This window comes from Protomyctophum parallelum (assembly GCF_964188405.1).
Source record: "Protomyctophum parallelum genome assembly, chromosome: 1".
NCBI lineage: Eukaryota > Metazoa > Chordata > Actinopteri > Myctophiformes > Myctophidae > Protomyctophum > Protomyctophum parallelum.
This window is the reverse complement of record NC_139697.1, coordinates 15720652-15746111: the sequence shown is the minus strand read 5'-3', so window position 1 is coordinate 15746111 and position 25460 is coordinate 15720652.

Genomic DNA, 25460 nt, shown 5'->3' with positions numbered 1-25460 from the left:
GTCAACATTTGTACATAATCAGGCACAAAAGGCACACTATTCTTATGGCTATACAGTATATATCTACATGTTCTGCATGTGACCGTCAAACTTCTCAGCGTTGAAGAGGAAGTCTTCTTACAAATTCCAACACGTTTATGTAAATACCCAGCAGCTTTGGGAAAGAGAACGAGCAGGAAACGATTGTAAATTAAGCAACCTGTTTCTATGGGCTTATAGTACTGAACACATTTCACACGGGGCGGCGGTGGCTCAGGGGTAGAGTGGCTGGATGGTAACCGTAAGGTTGCCAGTTCGAACCCTGTGGGCTCCCCCAGAGTTGGTGTCGAAGTGTACCCTTGAGTAAGACATTGAACCCCTAATTGCTCCTGATGTGCAGGTTGGTGCCTTGCATGGTTTCCTCCGGCATCGGTGTATGAATGTGTGTGTGAATGGGTCAATGTAATGCAGGCGCTATATAAATGCACCATTTACCATTTATTTGGTTCATTTCCTGGGTGATTCCCCCACACGGGAGTCCGGGACGGCCCCATGCACTGATGCACCTGCATTAAGAAACCCATTTAGACCTACAAATGTCTTCTAAATCCTGACAGTTTTCTGAAAAACCCATGATCTCAAACATTGTCATGTCAAGGACCCCCAAATATGTAATTGGCCGCCGAGTCGCCGACCCCCCCCCCATCTGAAAATATGTTGTTCCAGGGACAACATATTTCGCTCTGAAAGAGCGTTCGCTCTGAAAGAATATATTCAAAGACCTACAAGCTCGTAGCCCGGCACTCGGTGCCGCGCTGTGAGCTTGTAGATCTGCTATTTTTCAATAGCTAAAGTATAACATAATGCCTGAAACACCAAAAGGGGTTCCCGTTCAGAATGTGTTAAGCGGGCAGTGGTGGCCTAAGGGTTAGAGGAGTGCCCTTGTTGTTGCCGAAAGGTTGCCGGTTCAATTCCCCCGGTGGGCAGGAAAAATCTGGGTCGGGAAGTGATTTGTCATCACTCACACAACACCGCTGAAGTGCCCTTGATGCAAGGCACTGAACCCCCAACTGCTTAGTGGCCAACAGTATAAGACTGTGGTTGTACATGTGGTCAGATCCCAGGTTTTAATGTGTAAAAAAATCACACCTGTGTGAAGTGAGGGCGCTCTTATCAACACCTTATGGCAACACCTAATACATCCACGTCCTCCTGGTGATTGCCGTCACGGGACGGTCCCACACACAGCTGTTGTCTTCCTCTACGATGGGTACTGGAGGGGGCGTGGCATGAGGGTGGAGGGGGAGTAGGGTAGATGGCAACACATGAACCCACTGACATCACTGTCATTTCTCAGGTGCTTAGCCTGCACTGTCCTATAGCTCCTCTGTCTTAGAACCTTTTTTTTTACCCCCTTTTATTCCAAAATTACATCGTTATACTAGGCCAGTCAATCTAGGATTTGTCCCAAAAGAAATTGCAATAGTATAATCATTAATTGTTATGATCCTTTAGGGTCATCCAAATAACATAGTAAAAATTGGCACATTAATGGCTGTGTGTTTTTCATGCAAAACTAATTCAGAATCATAAATAATCCCTAGTTTGACACGTTAAATGCTACTTAAAACATAATTAAACAACATTAGACATTTTTGCCTTAAAACAGGTTCGGGGCCCATGACGTAGATGTCCGTCATGGTACTTGGTAGGCTACCATGATTGATTAATCTCCATCAAAAGCGGTCGCATCGCTCCACAGCCTGGGAGCGCTTGTTGTGCAATCCTCTTGTGTTGCACAACATTGACACGTCATCTAAAATGTTACCTCTTCCCTGCCTGTTTAGCCGACGAGAGTGAAAATCTTAAAACGTTAATAACTCGCGATCTAAATTATCCCGTCCAATTCTAAGAAAAGAATATGTACAGTATATATACCTCCCGTTGTTGTCGATCACGAGAGTGTTGTGGCTATTGTTAGCTGCTACACACACATTCCACACAACATCCGGTCCGTCTGTAAAAGTGCTCCGGGCGCTATAAATTATGGGCACATGGTATGAATGGATTAAATAACACCGGGCCCTTAAGGTGTGTTCAGTTCTTTGAGGTACCCAACTTTCAACCCCTGAATTTACCATTATCCAACATTTATATAATTCACAATTTTTGAGTGGTGCAACCACCATACTATTGCAATATCTTATAGGTCACACCCCTTTTTATGCTTAGATTGACTGGCCTATACTGTCACTGCTTATGTCCTGCTGACTAGGCCCCACAGAGAGGACGTAGAGCTTCCCTCCGCCCACAGAGAGGACGTAGAGCTTCTCTCCGCCCACAGATCATGCTGTTCAGCTTGGAAAGTGTTCCTGCTACTAGCCAGCATGTGTTGTAGTCGAGTCCACAAGTCAGAGTCAAGAAGACCAAGTCAGGGGGGGTGGGGGTGTGTTGGGGGGGGTCCGAGCCAAGACAGAGTCTCGGAAGGGTCGAGACAAAAAGGAGGCGAGAACGAGTCAATAACGAGACCAGATTTTCATTCGTAATTTTCCTCATAATATGGGTACAATTATGTCATTGCATTGTAGTGACTTGTGACTCGCAATGCCTCCCTGCTTGGCACTCAATCAATGGGGTTGGATAGGTGGCTCAAATCAACTAATCAAATGAGTCCCGAGCACGGCACGGCTGCAGCTCACTGCTCCTTGGCTGCGGCTCACCGCTCACAGAGATGGGTCAAATGCGGAGAACAAATTTCACTGCGGTAACGTACAGTATGTGACAAATCGTATGACTTTGACTTTGAGTGGACTCGGTGAGGGAGAGTCCCGAGTCCCTCTTGGCGAGTCAAGGCTGAGTCGGTACTAGTCGGTAGTGCTGTCGCCTCACAGGCTCACAGCTAGTAGGTTGATTCCTGCTGGGGACGTTGTGTGCACTGCAGGGGGGCGTGTTCTCTCCTCTGTGTCATCAGTGCCCATATACCCACGATGCACATACACAGATTAGACACACCAACAGACTGACTGACATGCGGAAACACCGGTCAGGCGTGCGGTCGAACATGCACTGCTCTGTGCTTGCGGTTAGGGTTTGAGGTAGATTGTGGGTCTAATGACTGTCGTAACCAAAAGTATATGTCTAAACTAAAGCCTGTACCCCCCCATACCGTAGAGGTGGGGTTGGCGAAAGGGCGTTTCTGTGTGAGGTCTGCATCTTCTCTCATGTCCCCTATAGGGTAGGTACCCTCACAAAAAAAACATGCAGTGATCCTGGTCTCTATACTGCCTGATGGAGGGGAAAAGGAACTGGTTGGAATAACGTGTTTCTTCCCATGTCAGGTGATAAGACACGGCCTGCGCACTCCTCATGCATGGCAGGAAGCATGAGCTCAGTTAGGTTGTACGAAAAGACGTGAGAACTACTGATTTAGAAGGCATTATTTTTAGAATCGACCTCATGACGATTAAAGGTATATTCAGTGATTTCACTTAATTCAAATATCACTTATTTTATTTGTTTTGTTGTGATAATCCTCTCTACTATAGAGTGTGCTGACCATATAAGGAGTTCCTCCCTGTCCCCAGTTAACCCCTGGGGGTCAAAAAACCTTAGGTTTCGTTTTTGACTCTATCCTGATTGGACGAAAGGCTTTGGGTCCCAGCCAAAAACAAAACCTAAGGTTTTTTGAGTGAAATCACTGAATATACCTTTAAGATGTGAATGCTTTGTATTCAGATTATTATGAAGACTGGCAGTGATTTTGATCATAACGAAACACACACACACACACACACACACACACACACACACACACACACACGCACGCACACACACTGTACCTGACAAGGTTGTTCACCGTGGGATTGAATCACACACATTGCAGGGTCGTCGAGCCCCATGTTGTGGCGGGAATGTGTGTGTGTGTGTGTGTGTGTGTGTGTGTGTGTGTGTGTGTCAGGGGAAACCCCAGAAAGGGACACCGGTATTCAGTCAGCCATTAAAGGTTGGTGACTCTGATGTCTATCTGCCTTCTCTTGACCTTAACCTGTTTGTCTTGATGGTTACAGAACATCCCACGCACGTACTGTATGCACACACACACACACACACACACACACACACACACTACAATGAGGAAGCTGCAGGCAAGCGTTCTCTCAGGGGCAAACGATTAGATTGAAGACACTATGTTCCGTGTGTGTGTGTGTGTGTGTGTGTGTGTGTGTGTGTGTGTGTGTGTGTGTGTGTGTGTGTGTGTGTGTGTGTGTGTGTGTGTGTGTGTGTGTGTGTGTGTGTGTGTGTGTGTGTGTGTGTGTGTGTGTGTGTGTGAATCCATGTTCCTATAGCGTATATACTGTATAACCTCATTGGTTACTGCTGTTCATTGGAGCAATGCCAAAGTTGCTTCATTTAGAAAGATACATAACACCATGCTTCCCACGCTGACGCGTCAAAGGGTTCACAATTAAAGTGTAGTGCCACCGTGCGACATTAGATCTCGGGAATCGTCCCATGATCAAGATATCACAAGAGAGTGCATTGGGCCACGACAGAAAGAAATTTTGATAACAACAAAGTATATTTTTATCCTGATTTGCTGAGTTATATTTATTTATAATTTGTTTGTCAGAATGTGTGGCTTGTGAAGAATGGGTCCAATGTTTGGTTCAGTGACCACGGACGGGGGCTAAGCTGTGTTGGCTGCGTCACACAGATACACACTGGTGGAAAGTAACTAAGTACATGTACCCATGAACTGAGGTATTTGTTCTTTAATTCCAGTTTCCATACAATTTACTTCTACTCCACTGTGTGCCATAATAGGGTCGTAGTAAATTAGTGGCATACATATTCTGAAGAAAACATGGACACAGTACAATCAGTAATAATCTTTATTGTCACGTCACAGTTTTAACAAGAACTGCACTCTGTCGAGTGCCTATTTGTGCGTGTGGTTGTTGCTACATCAAACTAATGGACGGTCTTTGTGTACAGTAGGCAGGGACGTGCACACACAGACTCGGTCTGGCTTATTAGCCAGGCTAGGGGTGAGCCCCTGTCCTTTTAACTAACTGTAACACTGCCCTTTCCAGACCACGAATGCAGCATTTACTATATGGTGAAAGAAATGCAAATGCCACTCCCTCTCCTTTCCATGCCATGGCAGAAGGCAGCAATCAGGAGAATGGCTTTTTTCCCCCCCGAAGTCTCCTGAACTTGAACGCAGCATTTTGCATTGAACCAATTTGTTTAGAACTCCATGTCGTTACACCGCATCTCCACTAGCTAAAGAGTGCTGGGTTGCGGCTCGAAAATAGCTGATCTGCAAGCTGTCAACGCGTCGCAGCGCGACGTGTTGTGAGCTTGTAGCTCTGCTATTTTCGCAATTTTTGTCCAAAAGTGCCCTCTTATGGGATTTCAGCCCCTGCCCATCTAACACTCTCTGCACGTCTCTGACAGTAGGCATGTACAGTACCTACAGTGTTACAGATTAGCTTTGTCCTTTTATTTGGAGAGTTTTAGTTCAAACAGTGGCAGGTGAAATAAACAGCTCTTTGTGCTAATTTTAAAAACACTGTTTGTCAAACTTGACGTTTCTTTACATAACAGCTGACACAAAACAAAAGGGGGGTGTGTGGCCCAGGCCGTAGCGTAATGGTCTGGGCACCGGACTGGTAATCCAGTCGCAGTGTGCCGCGGTTTCGACTCCCGGACCCGACACGGCCTTTACTGCATGTCATCCCCCCATCTCTCTCCCGTTTCCTGTCAGCCTACTGTCTGTCCCTTCAAAAATCAATAAAAGGCGTAAGCCGCAAAAAAATATCATAAAAAAAAAAAAGGGGGGTGTGTGTGTGCGTGTGCGTGTGCGCGTGCTATAGATTTATGATATTTAGCTTGCAGAGTTAGTTAATTCAGTGTTATGCAAGACCCACATGTCATTGGCTGACGTGGCAATCAGTTGACCAATTGGGGCGGGGTATTTAAGCTCACCTAGACTGGATTCTTCCGGTTCCTTCCTCTGCAAATGCATTCCTATTCCTGGTGTTGTTATGCACTGTTTGCTCCCTCCGCCACCCCAGCACCACCGGTGGGCTCTGCTATTTCTGTTCCCCATGGGGGGGTTGTTGTTGTCTATCTCCCTGCTCTTAATGGTTAATTATTGGAGAAAAATGTAGCAGAGCCGAACGCCAAGATAAAATATTATATGCACACTTGTATTCTCATTCTATAATGAGACGCCTGCGATCACATGCATGGGCTACATTTCCTAATAATGATGACTCAACGAGGCAGTCCGGCAGCCCCACCTTGAACTTCCTTTTTCTGTGGAATTTCTTGAAAACTGAACACGTAATAGTCTAGAGTACTTCCCAGTAAGTGACAACTTTGATGAATCATCCTAAGGTCACCAGCAGGTCATTTAGCGTGCTGTTAATGGAAGATAATAAAATATTATCTTGTATTATCTTCCATGGAACAGCACGCTAAATGACCTGCTAGATACAAGATACATAACAACTCTTCACTCTCATCTCGCCGAAAATAGCAGATCGACAAGCTCTCTCTCGTGTGTGCTATAATAGGATGAAAAATGTCCGTCGACTACAGAAAGCTAAACTAAGATGACTAAAATGAAGACAAAATATAAACTAATCAACAAATATAAACTAGGCTAAAATGTTAAGGAGGGACTAGTGGAGACTGTAGAAGAGATCCAGTAGAACTAAAACACAAAAAGTAATTTTATGTTTGGTTGTGCTAAGGTGTTGTGCTCTGAAAATGAGCTTGTAGATCTGCTATTTTCAATAGATTTATGTATATTTTGATAGCCTATGCCTCTCAACATATGTCATAATTGTACACATGTACACATACGGCCTATAGGAGTTCACATGCAGGGAAGCCTGAGTGTAGAGGTCATTTAGAATAGCAAGTCACTAAGATAGCCTAGGGAGTCGGGACACTTTAAGATAGTCAGTTTGCGACAGCTGTGAGATCCGGCTATATAGTGGACATTGTGAGGTTTTACCACACTGAAGAATGCTTTGAAAATAAGACCACCTGTGGTAACTTGTTTACGGAGGCAACAGAGCCTTAAGGGTCAACACACACACACACACACACACACGGTGACACCCACAGATTGGGGATGTATAAAATGGTACAGAGAATCAGTTAGAACTGTGAGTGAGGGACAGCAGAGAGAGACAAGGGGAACCTAGGCGCTCTGCCTGGGACGAAGGCCTCAATATGCTATAACCATGGAACGAATGCTTGTATCCTGTAACTGATTGCTGATCAATAAATGGAAAGAAGGAAATATGCCTGCTTGGACCTCCTATTCATTTCAACAGCAACTTCAACAAAGGAATTAGGTGAATTAATCCACAGAGCCCTGTAATAAAAGACACATCAAGATCTTTTTAGGACATTTGAAAACGTGACATGGAACAATCTGCACATTGAGTACTTTCTACTTTTGTACTTTAAAACCCATTTAGACCTGGGAACGATTCTACAAATGTCTTATAAATCATGACAGTTTTCTGCAAAACCTATGTTTCTGTGTCAGTGGTTCTCAAACTATTTAATGTCAAGGAGCCCAAAAATTATATGCAATAGGTCCAGGGACCCCCCAGAAGCAAAGATTTGAGTTAAAAACGTTTGCTCTGAAAGAATATATTCAGAATGTGTGCCACATTTTCACGATAAAAAAAAAAATAGCAGATCTACAAGCTCATAGCGCGACACCGAGTGCCACGCTACGAGCTTGTAGATCTGCTATTTTTAAACACCAAAAGGGGTTGCCCTCCTGAATAGGTTAAGTACATGTTGATATAGCCTACCTTAACCAGCACTTTTTTTTTACTATTTTGAAAAACATTTTTGAGTAGTTCAAATCGCCGATCTACAAGCTCACAACGTGTTGATGTAGCTCGGCTAGTTGAACAATATTAATATGCTTTTCAAAATAATGGCAAAGACATTTAGAGATCAGGGGTTTAGCATTGACAACAGTATAGGGCCCTATATGTGCCAGCTGGTTATGATGAGAGATACAGTAGGGGGAAACGCAGTAAATAATACATATGATTGACCACTAGGGGGAGGTGAGGATCTGTATAAAGCAGAGGTGCCCACACTTTTTTTCCCACACATTTATAGCAAGGGTCATACTTTATAGTTTATACTATAACGTAGTTATTATATGAAGGGTTACTTACTTGTACTATAAACTGTGTACTAAAATGTACAGGAGTTTTACCAGGGTAAAATTTGACCAAAGCAAAAGCAAAAAATAGACGATTTGCAAGCTCAGTCACAGTCAGTACACAAAATATATATTTTTTTCTTTCATTAAACCACTACTCGCTATGACATGCCCAAAATAGGGAGGTTGGTAGTTGGTTTCAAAGGGCTTAATGATTGTATGGTTGCAGAAAGAAGATCTACAGGTAGAGCCAAATTTTAATCAGATTAATCTGTAAAAAACATTCAGAGTTGGAAGAAACATGAATAATATATCTGAATGTGTACATGTAAAGGGGTGGTGTCTCTGCACAGTGCACTGTTGTGGGATTGTGTGGGATGAAGGCGAAGGCATCGGCAGCACCATCTAGTGGACTGTTTTAACACAACAACAACAACCAAATTAACTATGTTTTTTAAGCGTCTATATAATATATAGACAGTCTATATTTGAAATTACGTTGTTTCAACGTCTAATCTAGCCTAGACTGCTTTTATTTTATGTATTTATAATACATTAAATATAAATATAACGGCCAAAGGTGAGGTAATAATATAACTCACCTCGCCAAAGCAGTATTAAACAAATTATGTTTAATACTGCTGTGGGTCAGGTTAGGTCTAACCTTGTGTCACCAAACTTTCCACCTCGGAGGAAAGCCTGGAATTTGTTCCAAACTGTGATTTGGTCTAGGCCACGGATACTGACAAAAGAAAACACTGGTTCCGGGTTTGGTAACGTGTCATTAGTCAGAAGGTTCATTGTTCCGAAATTACTATCCCTATCTCTAACCCTAACCTAAACCTAACCGCAAGCACGGGAGCAAACCTAAACCTAACCGCAAGCACGGGAGCAGTGCATGTTCGGACTAACGGGACTTCGGATCTATGGGCAGTTCCCTCCGTGGTGTTTTAGGCGCCGCTTTGGTTTCCCAATTTCCCCATTTCAATGTTGAATGGAGTGCCATGTCACTACTAGGTTAGTCTCATGCAGTCGCTACGAGTTACCAAACAAACTATTCCTATAACCTATAAACCACAACGCAATCAAGGGTTTTATTGGGTAGGCCCTAAAACTATGATGCCCTGTAATCCTTCTGGTTCCGGTTTGGTGGTTCCAGCCTGATGACTATAGGCTATACAAACCAGTGACTACAATGACGAAAGTTATTTCCGCTCCCGACCCGATCACTCGATCAGAAACTGAAAATGGTATTGATCCCTGGCTAGGTTAGGTCAGGTCGTCCGTCTGTGAACAGACTGTAATCTCGGACACCACTGGACCGATCGGTGTGAACCCTTGCACGCACACTAGCGGTATAGGAAGTATAGAACCTCTGCCCCAAATGTGTCAATTTGGCCTCAATGGACCCTTCGCTAAAACCCCACCCCAAAAGTGATTGTCCAATACCAATCCAAAAGTGCTGTTATAGCGCCACCATGAGGCCAATTTGACACATTTTGGGGCAGAGACTCTTCCTTGACTTACTGGAAATGAGCGTGCAGTGTCATGTTGATGGATTCCAGTGGTGGAATGTAACTAGCCTACATTTTCAAAAAGAAAAAAATATACATTTGAAAACTTGTGAAATGTGATATTCTGCATTAATTGCGACCAGTTAACTATGAAACATTTTTGTCACGACACCTGCGACATGCTTTGATCTCGCCACAAAGCGGGTGCCTATGGTCTATAGTTCCAAACATTGCTCCTATGGCTGGAACTATCCCAGTGAGATGGAATGAGCACTTCCGCATTCCATTGTTACAATGGGAGTCAACACTAGTGTCGCCACTCTGCTGTGGCAGTTAAGCCCAGATCCCTGATGTCATCAATATTGGCCAGCAACTCATCTGACCTCAAACCTCAAACTCTTACATCTCCATATATGAATATATCATGGATATATGATATTATATGTCTTTGTCTAACTGAGACGTGGCAACATCCTGATGACTTTTCTCAGTTGAATGAGTCTATTCCTCCTGGGTTTGTTTGAACCTGTCAACCCCGTCTCACCGGCAGAGGAGGCGGTCTCGCGATATTAGACTTGGAAGGTCTCAGCTGTCACAGTGCCAGTGTCTCGTTCATTCGAGTCTGTGGCTATACAACTACTAAATGGACCTACTCCAACTGTTTTAGTCAACATAATACTTCCCACCCAAACCAACCTGTACGGCAACCTTGAGTGCCTTGAAAGGCGCCTTATAAATAAAATGTATTATTATTAATTATTATTATTATGTCAGAACCTGTTCTGACATTCCATATGTTGATCATTCCCCTTCGATGTCTCCCTTTTGACTTATACCAGTGTCCATTCAAACTCTAGACGGGCCTGCCTCAAAGTTATCAGTACAATATTATCCCCTTCCCACAGCAGCTTCAGTTCAGGTGGATCACCACCCATCAGGCAACCTATAGACATACTTAATGAACTGGTCGGTGTGTCCACATAAAAACGACATTGTATTTATTATTTATAATATATATAAATATATATATAATATATATGTATTATAATAATAATATCTGATGATCATGTTTTAGGGTGGGTGCTCCCTCTTTAACTTGTAGACATTCAAAGAAAGGAAACCGAACTGGGTGTAACGTTGCTTAGAGGAAAGTTTATTGAGAAACAATACAGGAAGAGTAACAAGAGGTTAATATCAAACTTTTATTTGTCTTCTTTAATACACATTGTTGAATACTGGGTGTTTACTGGAACACTGTGTTGAGTTTATGGAATATAAATCACATTCTAGAGAGCTGTGATGTCCTGCTCTGATCGCCGGCTGCCTGGAAAGGACGAGAGACATGCAGACAGAGGAGAGAGAGAGAGAGAGAGAGAGAGAGAGAGAGAGAGACTTATTTCTGTTGGTTCGGTCTGATGTCTGGTCAAATATAGATCACTGGTTGCAACGGACACATTTCTAATTATGTGTCAGTTTTTAATTATTATTATTATTATTTCTAAACATAAAAAAAATTCCCCAAAAAGTGAGGGGGGGCTCTTATCATCATACATCATGCACAGCACATTCCGTGCTACAAACACATTCCCATGCTCAGACGAGGGCCTGAGGCCCCTAAATTTTTATTTCTTTTAATCACAAAAGTTTGAAAGATTTTCAGTCATTTCATTGAGAAACCAAAGAAAAATCAAAGAAATTCCAAAAATTAGAAAACAAACGTTTAAGAAGTAGTAAAAACAATTGCAGAGATCGGCTATTTTCACTAGTTTGGGTCCCGGGCAAACATCTACGTAGGCAGGTTTGGTCAGTTCATACAAGATTTCAAACGTTAGCCAGTGCATGGCTTTTGAAATGACGTCATATGGCAGCCAAGTCTATGGACTTTTAATGTTTGTTTAGAGCACTTTTAAGACTCCCAAACACGACTTTCCCGAGACCTCTTTCCCTGCCGAACCCGACTTTCCTGAGTTATGTTTTATTTGTTTTATTCACCGATTTTGATAACTTTTAAGACATACAAGGTTTTCCCGCTGACACTTTGTGATATACGTCACACGTTTGGGTCACATGACCAGAAACAAAACAACTGACGCGCGCTTCTCAGGGCTGCTGGGTAATGGAGTCCCAATGCAATCCTATGGACAATGGCGGCAGGCTGCGGGTGGCTCTGTTGTTGCTTCTTGTTGTTGATCGCGATCGTGCTGGAATATTTTTTTCGAAATTATGACATGCGATCGCAATCGGGTGATTCTTCAAAGGTTAGTGAAAAACACGGCAGGGATATCGATTACTTATCGATTACTTTGAGAGTCAATTTAACAGAACTCTAATGGCAGCCTTAGATACTATCATCCACTAATTAGGCCCGACGTTCGATTGAACAAGTGATGCATTTGCCAGACCGACCTGTGTCTGCGTATACACATTGCTCTGTGTGTGTGTGTGTGTGTGTGTGTGTGTGTGTGTGTGTGTGTGTGTGTGTGTGTGTGTGTGTGTGTGTGTGTGTGTGTGTGTGTGTGTGTGTGTGTGTGTGTGTGCATGTGCATGTGCGTGTGTGCGTGCCATAGTTATAATATATAGAGAGCGGATGAGGAGCGACAGCCCCACGTTTTGAAGGATCCGAAGAACGACAAAGTCTTCCGGGTAGTACCCCTCGAGCGTCGATATGATTGGTTGGCTCCTATATGATAGTAACCCCCTCGCGCTGTTCTTGTGGTATCTCTACGACACGTCCTATACGTCACAAATGTATTCATGAAATATTATTGTTTATACATTTTTTATCCCAAGATTTTGCAACCCATTTTTTCACCCAGTGTCAATTGTCTAATGTAATCCTGGGCGCTACACTTCCTCTGCCAACCTGGGGCGGGCAGCGGACTGACCTCATGCTTCCTTCTATGCATGAGGAGTCCAAGATTCATTCATGAATTTAACCATGGGCCCTGCAGTGGCACGCTCTCTTCTCGTGCATGTATGGCGCCCGCCTGCAGTTCCACTTTTGACCACTATACCGCCGGTAGCTTCAACGTTGGATGGCCTTACTGGGGGCTTGGTGCAACATGTGACTGTGAGAGATGAGTCCGAGGTTAGACTGTGATTCTTGACCAAACAGCACCCCCTAGTGGTTAAAGTAGTGAAATAATAAACTGCCTGTCGGGATGATACTGTTAACAATGAGAGCACTATCTAACTTTCCTCTTATATCCCGCGATTTGAACCCGGTTTGAGCCGGTTTAGATGCCTCAATACGATTATGTACTGTGCACATCGAAAAGCAAGCTTGTTTACAAGTTGCCCAGCTGGCTCCCACCCACTGCCACGTGTTTTGCCACCGATGAGTGTCATGGCGCACGGGATTTCATGTCCTTTCATAATGTTCCTTGTGTCTAGGTGAGACATGACCTTTGACACCATCTAAATGTCTCAATAGAAGAGCAGGGAGACCCAATACAACCACCCCAATAAGGGCCTTTCTCGGCCCCACCCTTCTCCCATTGTTTATATTGTGTTTAGGATCCAAGATGGCCGCATCACCAGGAGGGGGTGGGGCGCAGGTGAGCGGGTGGGGTCGACATATGGCCCTTACTGGGCTGCGTTCACAAATTCTAGACACCTGTCTTGCTTTTGTCTTGTGTCTGTGTTTAATGGCCGCTCCAATGCATTTCCAATGGAAGCCCATATGGTTTGACCAAGCATTTTGTTTGATGGGGGGAGGGGGGGGCAGAACACACCCATCAAAGCTGTGTTCAGACACAAGTCAGGTGTCAGACACAAGGCAAGTGTCTTGAATGCAGCTCAGTAAGGTCATATGTCGACCCCACCCGCCATCCCCTCCTGGTGCTGCAGCCATCTTGGATCCTAAACACAATATAAACAATGGGAGAAGGGTGGGGCCGAGAAAGGCCCTTATTGTATAAGTTATAATGTATTTATTAACCTACTCTACTATACAGAATGGACACAATTACATTTCATTCATTTAAAAAAAGTTACAGTGCCTCTTTAAATTACCGACTTTATAAGTCGAGGGAAAAATAAGACCCCGCTGGAGAATCTATCTCCAAATAATTTATAGTTGTTCCCAAACTTTATTAGCCCGTGACCCAAAAGCGAAATGAGATGTTTGCCTGCATGGGACCCAAACTAGTGAAAATGGGAGCTTATAGACCGGCTATTTTTTACTGCTTCTTAAATATTTGTTTTCTATTATGGAATTTATTGGATTTTTATATGATTTCTCCATGAAATTACTAAAAAACATCACTGAATGTTTTGAATTCACGAAAAAATGAGAAAATAAAGGGACCATACAAATGTATCTGTGACCCTAGTGGTCTAAAAGATATGCCTTTAAAAACATTGTGCACATTAGTTGCAAAGTAAAACTATGTGCTTTTAACAGTGTAAACGTCTGCTGTGTAATGGACTGGTCTGGTATAATCTGGTCTGAACTGCATGGTCTAATGGTCTAGAGTCTGGTCTGGACTAGTACAGTGGTTCTCAAAGGTGGGTCCAGGGACCCTCAATGTTCCTTGAGGGTCTTCCAAATGTACCCTTACAGGTCTATAACTCAGAGAGTGTGCAAATGGAACCAAATGGACCGAGCTGGTGTGCAAATTTAACCAAAGTCACTTGTAAGGGTCCATTTTGGTTTCATTTCCACACACTGATGGATGTCCCAGAAATGAAAACATTTGAGAACCAATGGTTTGGTCTAATCTGGTCTGGCGTAGGTTGTTAGGCCTCTGTGCTCTCAGGCTGCATTCACACATTCAAGACACCTGTATTGTCCGTGTTTGATCACCGCTCCAATGCATTTCCAATGGAAGTCACATGGTTTGACCAAACATTTTTGTTTGACAATCAAACAATGATGTTTGGTCAAACCATGTGACTTCCATTGGAAATGAATTGCATGCGGACAAGACACCAGGCAGACACATGACAGGTGTCTGATATGGCCTCATATACACACATGCAGAACGCATGTTCTGTGTTCTGTCTGTGTTTGATGGCCGCCTCAATGCTTTTCCAATGCGGAGTCACATGGTTCGACCAAACATTTTTTGTTTGATGGCCGTGTTCTGCCCATCAAACAAAAATGTTTGGTCAAACCACGTGACTCCCATTGGAAAAGCATTGAGGCGGCCATCAAACACAGACAGAACATGTGTTCTACATGTGTGTATGTGAGGCCTATGTGTGAGTGCAGCCTCAGAAGAGCACACACGTGTATGCGTGCGTGCGTGCGTGCGCTTGTACATACGTGTGGTGTCTCTGTGTGTGAGTGTTCCTCTTGTGTTTCTTTTCTCAGACCGGTTGTCGACGGTTGGTCCTGCTTCTCCTTTTGGAAGATCTGTTCCGTACGGGTGCCGCCCGGGGCTGAGGTACGATGGGCTGCTGGGCTACGATGGGCTGGGGGGGTACCACGGGCACCACGGGCTCGGGTACCACGGGTTGGGGTACCACGGGCTGGGCTATGACGGGCTGGGGTATGATTGGCTGAGGAGGAGGGGGCTGTGGTTTGGCTGCCTGGCGAGGAGCGGGCTTCTTCTTGGCGACTTCGTCAGAGTCGGGGCTCTCGTCCTCTGTCAAGACAACGCACACTGTTTTATTTTTTCTGTGATTTTTCTATATTTTATATAATATATTTTATATTTTATATATCCCCTAAAAAAACATGACCAGTTTTCAGGCAAATTAGAATTTTCCCCCTCTAGACCAGAAATCACACATGCAGCTGGCGCATACAAAATAGAAAAAGTACAAAACTATTGTATATTCTTACAGTATATGCATGCATGAGAGCAGCCTGGTGAACGACACGTTAAAATTGAAGACAGTACGTTATTTCAGTAAATTGGTTATTATTATATTAAAGACAATAAAGATGGGATATTGAATGAATCAATGACATGTTATAGTGAAGGTTGATCAGTAACGAGGTGGGGTTGTGTGTTCTGTTAAGTTGTTCGGTGTTCTGTTAAGTTGTGTTGTCTCACCATCTTGATCTTCAACACTGTTAGCAGAAGCAGCAGCTGTATCTACACGCACGAACACACACACACACACACACACACACACACACAACCATGACTTAATAGTTTAACTTATGTTCTTACTGATGCTAGGTTTTGCCACCCGTCCAGGAAATAAAATCACTCTATTATTGTTTATTGAAACGTAACTGTTTCTAAATTGAATTTTACCCAATCAAATAGCTTAGAGATGAAGACTGTGTTGATTGGCTTAGATTGTAGGCCACTCAATCAACATGCTGAACGTGGGAGCTTTGAAAGCAGTAAAAGGAGTGGTTTTGCCCCAGACATGACTTTATTTCTTCATCGTCTATTGTTAACCCGGTGTCGTCTTTGACTCGCGGAGAGTTTTAGTTTGTAAAACGTCCCTTAACGGTGAATCAAAGAATCCAACAGTCGAGAATGTGTCCCGGGGCTTTTACATGACTGAGGTGGCAACCGTAACTGTCAACGAATCGCACACAGTACGCACAGACACTGTGGAGTGTTGCTATTAGACACGCAGTACGCACAGACACTGTGGAGTGTTGCTATTAGACACGCAGTACGCACAGACACTGTGGAGTGTTGCTATTAGACACGCAGTACGCACAGACACTGTGGAGTGTTGCTATTAGACACGCAGTACGCACAGACACTGGGGAGTGTTGCTATTAAACACACAGTATGCACAGACACTGGGGAGTGTTGCTATTAAACACACAGTATGCACAGACACTGGGGAGTGTTGCTATTAGAATGAGGTGTAGTGGTGTGGAGATGCTTCAGCACCATGGACAGCACCAGGGTCTCTGCCAGCTGTTTGAAGAGTACTGTATATGTGCCAGTTTAATAATAATGACACTCCTACTACTATTACTACTACTACTACTACTACTATACTACTACTAATATTACCACCAACAACAAAATGACGACGACAACAATAATAACAATAACTAGAAAGGTGAATTTCTGGGAAATTGCAGTTGTCGTTGCACTGACGCAAGCAATTTGTCAAGAAGGTTGCTTGTTCTGTCTTTTCATGTATTTAACTTAATGTATATTCGTTCTTAATTTGCACACTTGTAATTCTTTGGTTTATACTAGAAAGATCTGTTCCTGGCTTTCCATTATATTATTGTCATGTCACTCCTGTCTGACTGGACATTATCATTTATTATTATCATTTATTGAACTCAATGAACAAACAACAGGTTTACTTTAGCTGGCATAAAGTACCTATAGAACAATTCTGTGTTGTGTATGCTGTTGTTGTTGTAAAGGGGGTTTCTGTACTACAGTACATGTATCAGTTGGGATTGGCCCTAATATGGCTCCATATGGGAGTCATGACATCTGTGGTCTGGTTAGAAAGTGCTGACAGCTGATCAGCCTTAGAATAATTGAAGCTAACAACTATATCCCCGGTGGAATGGATAATTATGATTTTATGAGCAGAGCAACACATTCCACAACAAATGCTGCTTTCATAAAAGTGTCTCTTACTCTCTTTGGAGAGCTATTAAAACACATTCCACTACTACATTCTTGTGTTCTTTTAGGTAATGTAATAGCTTATATGAAAGTAGTAAATACACAGAACATTCAGTTCTGTCAGAAATGTACATTGTTGATTGTTTGCCATGCTTCCCCCTCTCCCCACTTTGCTCACCTACTGCAATCACTGCATTGGCTGCTGGGGCTAAGACAAAAGAGAGAAATTAACCCATTAAAACCGGGGAAAGCATCTGTGTCATTTTAGATTTTTACCATTGGCTATAAATTCAAAAACAGATCTACAGGCTCAAAGCGAGTCACTTTGTGCCACGCTGCAAGCTTGTACATTTTTTTATTGAAAAATCTTGAATGAATGACAGAGAATGAGTACATGAATGAATGATAGTGATATACAGTAGACTCACCATTTGCTCCAGTTTCTATGCTGGTGCTACTGGTGTCTGGAATGGCATGAAGCACATTAGATTAGTATAAGCAAACATGGCTAAAGGCAAAGAGTCTAACACTATATGTGTGATCAATTGACTAGAACATGAAAGAACTAATTAAAGGTCAAATCTATCTATCTATCTATGAAGTGAACGGAGTTGTCGTAAACTCTGTCTTACTCTATGGCTCTGGAAGAACCATGCCTGAAATAGTGAAATCACTAATTAAAAAGAGCAACTGTGCTGTGATATGTTTAATGTTCAATCAAACGTTAACCAAAGGAGACACACAATGACATAATGCTACCGATGTGCCGATGTTCTCCACCAATGATACTCTGTCTGTTTCAATACTTCATTGGAAGTCAATTGTTATGGGAAGACAGACAGACAGACAGACAGACAGACAGACAGACAGACAGACATACAGACAGACAGACAGTCTCACCTATGGGTGCTGCTACTCCATCTGGTCCATCTGAACACAGAAAGAAAATCAGACCAGTCTGAAGCGAGTGGTGCAACAGCACCCCCTATTGGTACTCTAAACATCGGGACATATAGGGACATTGCTGTTCTTTGGAGTGGTCGCACCACTCAAAAAAACACTGGCCGTCATGTTCAAACCATAAACGTGTAATATGCAATGTGGCCAGTAGGTGGCAACCTAACCTAGAATATAAAGTCAAATGTGAGCAAGTGTGCTGTTTGACACACCCTCCAATACTACTCCATCCGATAATAACTCAATGTCAATGATTAACAATACAGATAAAATAAATCGAGACAAATCAATGGTTAATAATACTATACTGTAATAAATCAATGGGTAATATTTTAAGATATTGTTTATAATAATAAGTAAAATCTCTCTCGATTCTTACCAGGCTGGTCAGGAGAAACAGCGTTCATACTCTCTGTAGGAACAACACACACAGTCAGGATTACAGAGGTGGAAAGTAACTAAGTAGGAATACATTTACTTAAGTACGGTACTCAAGTACAATTTTGATGTATTTATTTTTTTACTTGAGTATTTCCAGTTGCCAATACTTTCTTCTCCACTGCATCACAAAGAAGGCAAATATTCTATACTTCTACTCCATTACAATTATTTGAAAACTTTAGTTACTAGTTGCATTGTAGACTTTTCAGTGTGACTGCATCCTTGACGATGGGGTGCCGTGATTTTCCCCCAAAAACATGATCATCGGGTGTTATATTATTATTATATACTTGGAGGAAGATTTTTTTTAAATGTACATAAAGTGTTTAAAAAATTTTTTTGTGTGGCCACACGCACCAGTTCATTAAGGGTGTGTTCGGAAATAGCGCACTGAGCAATGCAAACTAATAGGCGAGTGCGCTCCGGTGCGTTATTTCTGAACGCGCCTTTTGTATACCTAGGTTTCACCTTTGCACCACCCACCTGAACTGAAGCCATGCCCACATCTGTTGTTGTATAACAATAAGGGGAGGGGCTGATTTTAGTGTGTCACTAAAGCCACAAGTATTTTGACTGGGCCTTTTGACTCAAAGACTTTCGGCTTTCAGGAAGAAACCAAAAATACGCAGGGAAGACATATTTGTATATTTTAAGTTATTATTAAGTTATTAAAATGATCAGGAGGGCAATCCCTACCTGTCGGAGCCTCATCAGACGTTGAGTCTTTATCTGGCACAGACAAAGACAATGGAAAACGTTTGTTTTTTAACTGCTCAGACAGACAGACAGACAGACAGACAGACATATCACAGGCCTGTGATATGTTTAATGTTCAATCAAACGCTAAACAAATGAGACACATAATATTATGACATTATTATGATACGATGTAACAATGTTCTCGGACAGACGGACATAAAATCTAGTCCTTATGGCCATTTGAAGTGTCACAACACTGACCAGTGCTTGTGAAGTTGTGACTATAGTTTGTTGCGGATTGGAGCATGAAGGGGCACTTGTGGCCCCCTGAGGGCTCTTGACGTGGCCCCTGGGCCCCCAGGGACATGCACACATCAAAGGGGGCTTCAGCCCATGCCCTTTTACCCGTCTGTAAAACAAGTGCTCGTTCCAGACCACGATTTACTATGGGTGAAAGAAATGCAAATGCCACTCCTTTCCTTTCCATGCCAGCATTCAGGAGAATAGCTTTTTTTCTCCGAAGTCTCCTGAACTTGAACACAGCATTTTGCGTTGAACACATTTTGTTTAGAAATCCATGTCCATAATCCATAATTAAATATTATGCTATGCCCAAAACTAGACGACTGAATGTACTGACATTTTTCGTCAACAAAATTAAAAACTAGACTAAATTAAAGGGACTTCCAATAGAGTCGATTTTTGTTTGGTTGGTGTTGCGCTCTGAAAATAGCAGATCTACAAGCTCACAATTTCAATATTGTGCATCTCCAATATTTATGGCTGTCATTTCTAGTCGTTATTCATATTTATGGCTGTCATATGTGATTATCAATATGAATATGTATTGATACAGTGAATGTTTACCTGTAGACACTGTCTGTATCGCTGCATCTGAAAACACAAACACAACTCATCTTATATCATCATATCTATCAAATCATGTAATCAAATCGAATCAGCGCACGCAACACACACACACACAGCTCCACAATAAGCTCTGGAGGTTCAGTGTGATTTATGTCACAGATCAATCAATTAATCAATCATTTAATCAATCAATCATGTATTTAGTATTTACCATTGGTGTCCAGTTCTCCCTCCACCAACAGGACAGCAACAGAACACAGAATCACAATCCTGTCAATCAAGAATCAATCAATCAATCAATCAATCAGTACTGTCAGTGTAATGCCGTATAGGTCAGTGAGGGACATGCAGTGCATAGGCTACATTAGGAGGTGTGGTTCGACCTCCCGTTAGTCCGACCATTACTAACACTATCCCCAACCCTAACCTCACAGGAAGCCACAGCTGATTTGTAACCCGTAGCACGGGTGATTTGTAACCCGTAGCATGGGGGAATTGTAACCCGTAGCATGGGGGAATTGTAACCCGTCGCATGGGGGAATTGTAACCCGTAGCACGGGTGATTTGTAACCCGCAGCATGGGGGAATTGTAACCCGTAGCATGGGGGAATTGTAACCCGTCGCATGGGGAAATTGTAACCCGTAGCATGGGGGAATTGTAACCCGTAGCATGGGGGAATTGTAACCCGTCGCATGGGGGAATTGTAACCCGTAGCATGGGGGAATTGTAACCCGTAGCATGGGGGAATTGTAACCCGTAGCATGGGGGAATTGTAACCCGTAGCATGGGGGAATTGCAACCCGCAGCACGGGGGAATTGTAACCCGCAGCACAGGGGAATCTAATGTATATACCATATTTCTATGAACACCTGTTCACATGCAATGCATTCTGGGATATGAATGACGGGACACAAAACATCTCCTGGTAGTTGCAGGTTCTTGCATTGTACTATATGATATTACATTGTTATATTTCTTCTGTGTGAAGTCTTGTGTATATTTATACTGCATATCATATCATATCACCATGTCAAAGTAAGTGTCCTTGAGCAAGACACTGAACCCCTAACGGCCCCTGATGAGCCAGCTGGTGCCTTGTATGGTTTCCAGCGTTCGTGTGTGGAATGTCAAATAGATTTTAAAGGTATTTGGAGGAAGGCAGTCCATTTACAATTTAAATAATTGTCTTATTCAAATGAATTATTGGCAGAAGTAAGTGAAAGTATTGGAAATGGGAAATATTCAAGTAAAGTACAAATATCTCAAAATTGTACTTTGCAGTAGGCCTACTAAATGTACTACTTTCCACCACTGTTAATTACCCATACCTTTGCGGACCCATTTTCAACTTATCTTCATATAATAGGTCCTCACTAATGTTCCAAGATGGCTCCATTTCTGTCCTCTCACTCTGTGCCTCAGTGTAGGCCTGTGGACCGTTCACAAACATGCCTACCAGTAACATCATCAGTAGGCAGGCACGTTTGGCCATTTCAAACAAGACTTTAAAACCTTTTTTCCCCCCTTTTTATTGATGGCTTCTATATTTCAGCAGTGCTAACTTTACCGGAAGAGAAACGCTGCAGTTTCTATTAGCTTGGAATCCCCATCGACAATGTCATTGGTAGGCATTTTGTCATTTATATGTTCTTGATTATGGCAGTGGATGTCAAACCTTTTTCACGGCAAGGACCCCAAATTGATATTGTATTTGGCCCCATCTAAAATAATATTATGTTAAAATTATTCCAAATGTTTCACCATTTTCAAGTTGTTTAGCAGATCTACAAACCCCACTTTGAGAACCACTGCATTCCGGGATATAGAATTGGAATTCCCTAGTCATATACCGTGAGTCAAGAGCCTGTTCCCGACTAGATGCAATATATAATATGTCAAATAAAAATTTGAATGCCATTAAAATATTTCAAACCAAATGCAGCAGCAATGCATCATGGGTAACGTAGGAAGTTAACCATCCCTTCAACAGAATGCATGTGTTTCATTAATCATTTATTTTATGATGATCCATGTATATGGTCCCACTTGTAAATCAAAGGGACCGCGCACAGGGATTTGTCCATTTAATGTAATATTGGTATATTTTCTCTGAAACATGAACTGCATTAATTAACTTCAAAAATGTGGATAACACATGCAAACGTGTTGACCTTTCTTTCTTTCTTTCTTTCTTTCTTTCTTTCTTTCTTTCTTAGTACTTCCTCAAGAAAGTATCTCCCCAAATGTGAAGCTTGGCTAGCTGATGACTTTTAGTTTCACATATACGTAAAACAAATTTATCCATTTATCCAAAGGTAAACGTCTCCAAAGGTAATAATCTGAATGTATCTGAATGTAAACCTCTCCAAAATGTAGCATCTCCACAGATAAGCATCTCCAAAGATAAACTTAAACCGTCTCCAGTCGGTTAAACATGAGGAGATTTATCGTTTACAATTTAAAAGCCCACCAGAATTCACCACGAATAAATTAATACATAATAACAAAAAAGAGAGGAAATGTTTGTACATGGCTATATTTTCTTTTCCTTTAAAAAACAAAAACCCCATTTGGCTACAATTTATATCCAAACTGTATCTTCAATTAACACAAGTAACAAACTATTATACTGTACCATAATCTAACTGTTATTGTCACAGCAACATGTGTTTCGGTCACAGTGAAGAGAAGCAGTCCTGCTATAGTGATAACGGTTGACTTACCTGGTAAGCATGGTAAATTAATATGAGGTCACTCTATGGCTCTTGATGACAGACAGACAGACGCACAAACACACAGACACAGACACACACACACACACACACACACACACAACTTAATGCTGGAGTATGGAGAGTAGAGAGTAGATTTACAGTGTATATATATATATATAAATACAGTACTGGATTAAATATGGCAGTTTGTCCTCTCTCTCTCACGTCAGGTGGACACAATCACTTTTATAGCTGCCTAAATGCCAAGGAGGGGCGGAGAGAGACTGGGGAGGGGAGGGGGGTGGCGGGGCATTGTGGCAGCAATCTGTGAAAGAGACAGAAAGGAAGAAAAAAAGAAAGGACTTAAATTTCAGGGTTTGATTTCCCCTGTTGCCTAATGTACGTCTGTGGAGGTAAAGAACAGAGGAATCCATTAGCCCAAATACGCACCATACAGCAATGCCCCTGACAGTTAGCCTAAATACTTTCCATATACAGCAATGCCCCTGACAGTTAGGCTTAATACTTTCCATACAGCAATGCCCCTGACAATTAGCCTAAATACTTTCCAAACAGTAGCCTATACACCTGAGAATTAGCCTAAATACTGTCCAACAGTAGCTATACACATCTGACAATTAGCCTAAATACTGTCCATACATTAGCCTATACCTGACAATGCAGATGGTGTGCAGCTTCTCTGCACTGGCTGCCAGTTGAATTTCGAATTAATTTCAAATTTTTACTCACCACATTCAAAGCCAGCCTAGGTCTTGCGCCACCTTATATCTCAGACCTACTGCCCCTTACATACCAGCCCGCAGTCTGAGATCCTCTAATAAAGCACTTGATCCTATAGCCCAAAGGGGCCCCTGAAGTCGACTGGTCGCATGGCCTTTTCCTTTAGGGCCCCCACCCTATGGAATGCTCTGCCCCTGGAAATCAGGCTCGCTGAGTCGGTTCCACATTTTAAATCTCTACTTAAAACTCATTTTTGTAGACTAGCTTTTAATCCTAATTTCTCCTGATTGTGTTCTATTGATTGTTTACTCTGCCTTAGCTTCCTGTTTCTACTATTCTGTACAATTGATTAAGTGTATTATTATTGTTTGCTTTGCATTGTTTTTAAATTTTCCTGCTTTGTGTGCTGTTTATTTTTGCTGTTCCTTTTGTAAAGCACTTTGTTTTGAAAGCACTTTATATAGCACTTTGTTTTGAAAGGTGCTATATAAATAAAGCTTTATATTATTATTATTGTGTACATTTAATATAAACCCTAAAACAATATACGGTATTGAATATAACCCCCCCTCATTTTCGTAATTTTATTTTCTATGGAATAGCAAAACGATGGAAACTATATACTGTATGTACGAAAACATATTTCACCTACTTTTTCACCTTGTAAATCTGTGATGTGACAATAAAACTGATTGTGATTCTATCCCCAACCCAACCCCAGCACCTTTTGGAAGAACCAGACCCTGATAAGGTAATCAAACCACATAGCATTGCAATATAACTCTGACCCTTTTCTAGTAAGATTCTAATGGTTGTTCTAAAAATGGATGTTTGAACAAACTACTTCTAGTGTGAAGTAGTCCACTGTGGAAAGGCTTGTCCGAGACAAATCTATTCCAATTCAAAAAGAGGCTAAAACAGGCGCTATTGGTTCAACACAGGAGCAACTCAGGGCTCTGAGTCCTCTGCAGACTGCAGACTCACTCACAACCTCCCGCTGTAATCCGAAGACTCACCTCTTCAGACCCAACCTTAGCCCGTAGCACTTGACGACCTCGCAGGCTTATGCAAAGGCCAAAATGTCATTTAGATCATTCCTATAGTTTCAATGTTGAGATGTATTCTTTGATAGACTGTTATAGACTGATGCTAGGTTATTGGCGCTGCTTATGGAACTCGGCTAAAGCCTCGTTCCTGCAGCAACGCTGTCGTGCCAATAATTATGGTAAAGCACACCCTCTCGTGTAGTACCGCTTAATTGAGTGTGTCCGGGTATAGCTCAGTCGGTAGTGCTGATCTCGCCTTTGGACCACAAGTTCATGGGTTCGATCCTGGGCACCGCCAACTCAGCGTATGAGTATAGCACGGCTTGGGTGCAGCAAGTCTTGCGGGAAGTACTGGGAGCTGATGGTAGGGAGTAGGGACATTCACCATCCCAGCCACATTCTGTTCACACGGCTGCTGCGACCACAGCTAGGCAAGAGATATACGAACTTGCTAGTGCTAAACCGTGTTGGCATTGCCAACTCAACTGTTAATTTAATAGTAGATGCTCCTATTATTATGTTATGTGACTTCTATTCCAAATAGTAGCCCGGGCGTTTAATACACATAATCGATTTGGACCCCGGGCATTTAAAAAGAACCATATGGGGGATGTTTTTTGCAGCAGGCTTTTACTTATTTTTTAACCGTTGTGCATGCACAGAGCCATTCTTTGGTTACTGAAGAAACTGGTATAGTGCTGTCGCCTCACAGCTAGAGAAGGTCTCGGGTTCCATTCCCGATGCTGTGGGAGCTGGTGATGTGTTCTC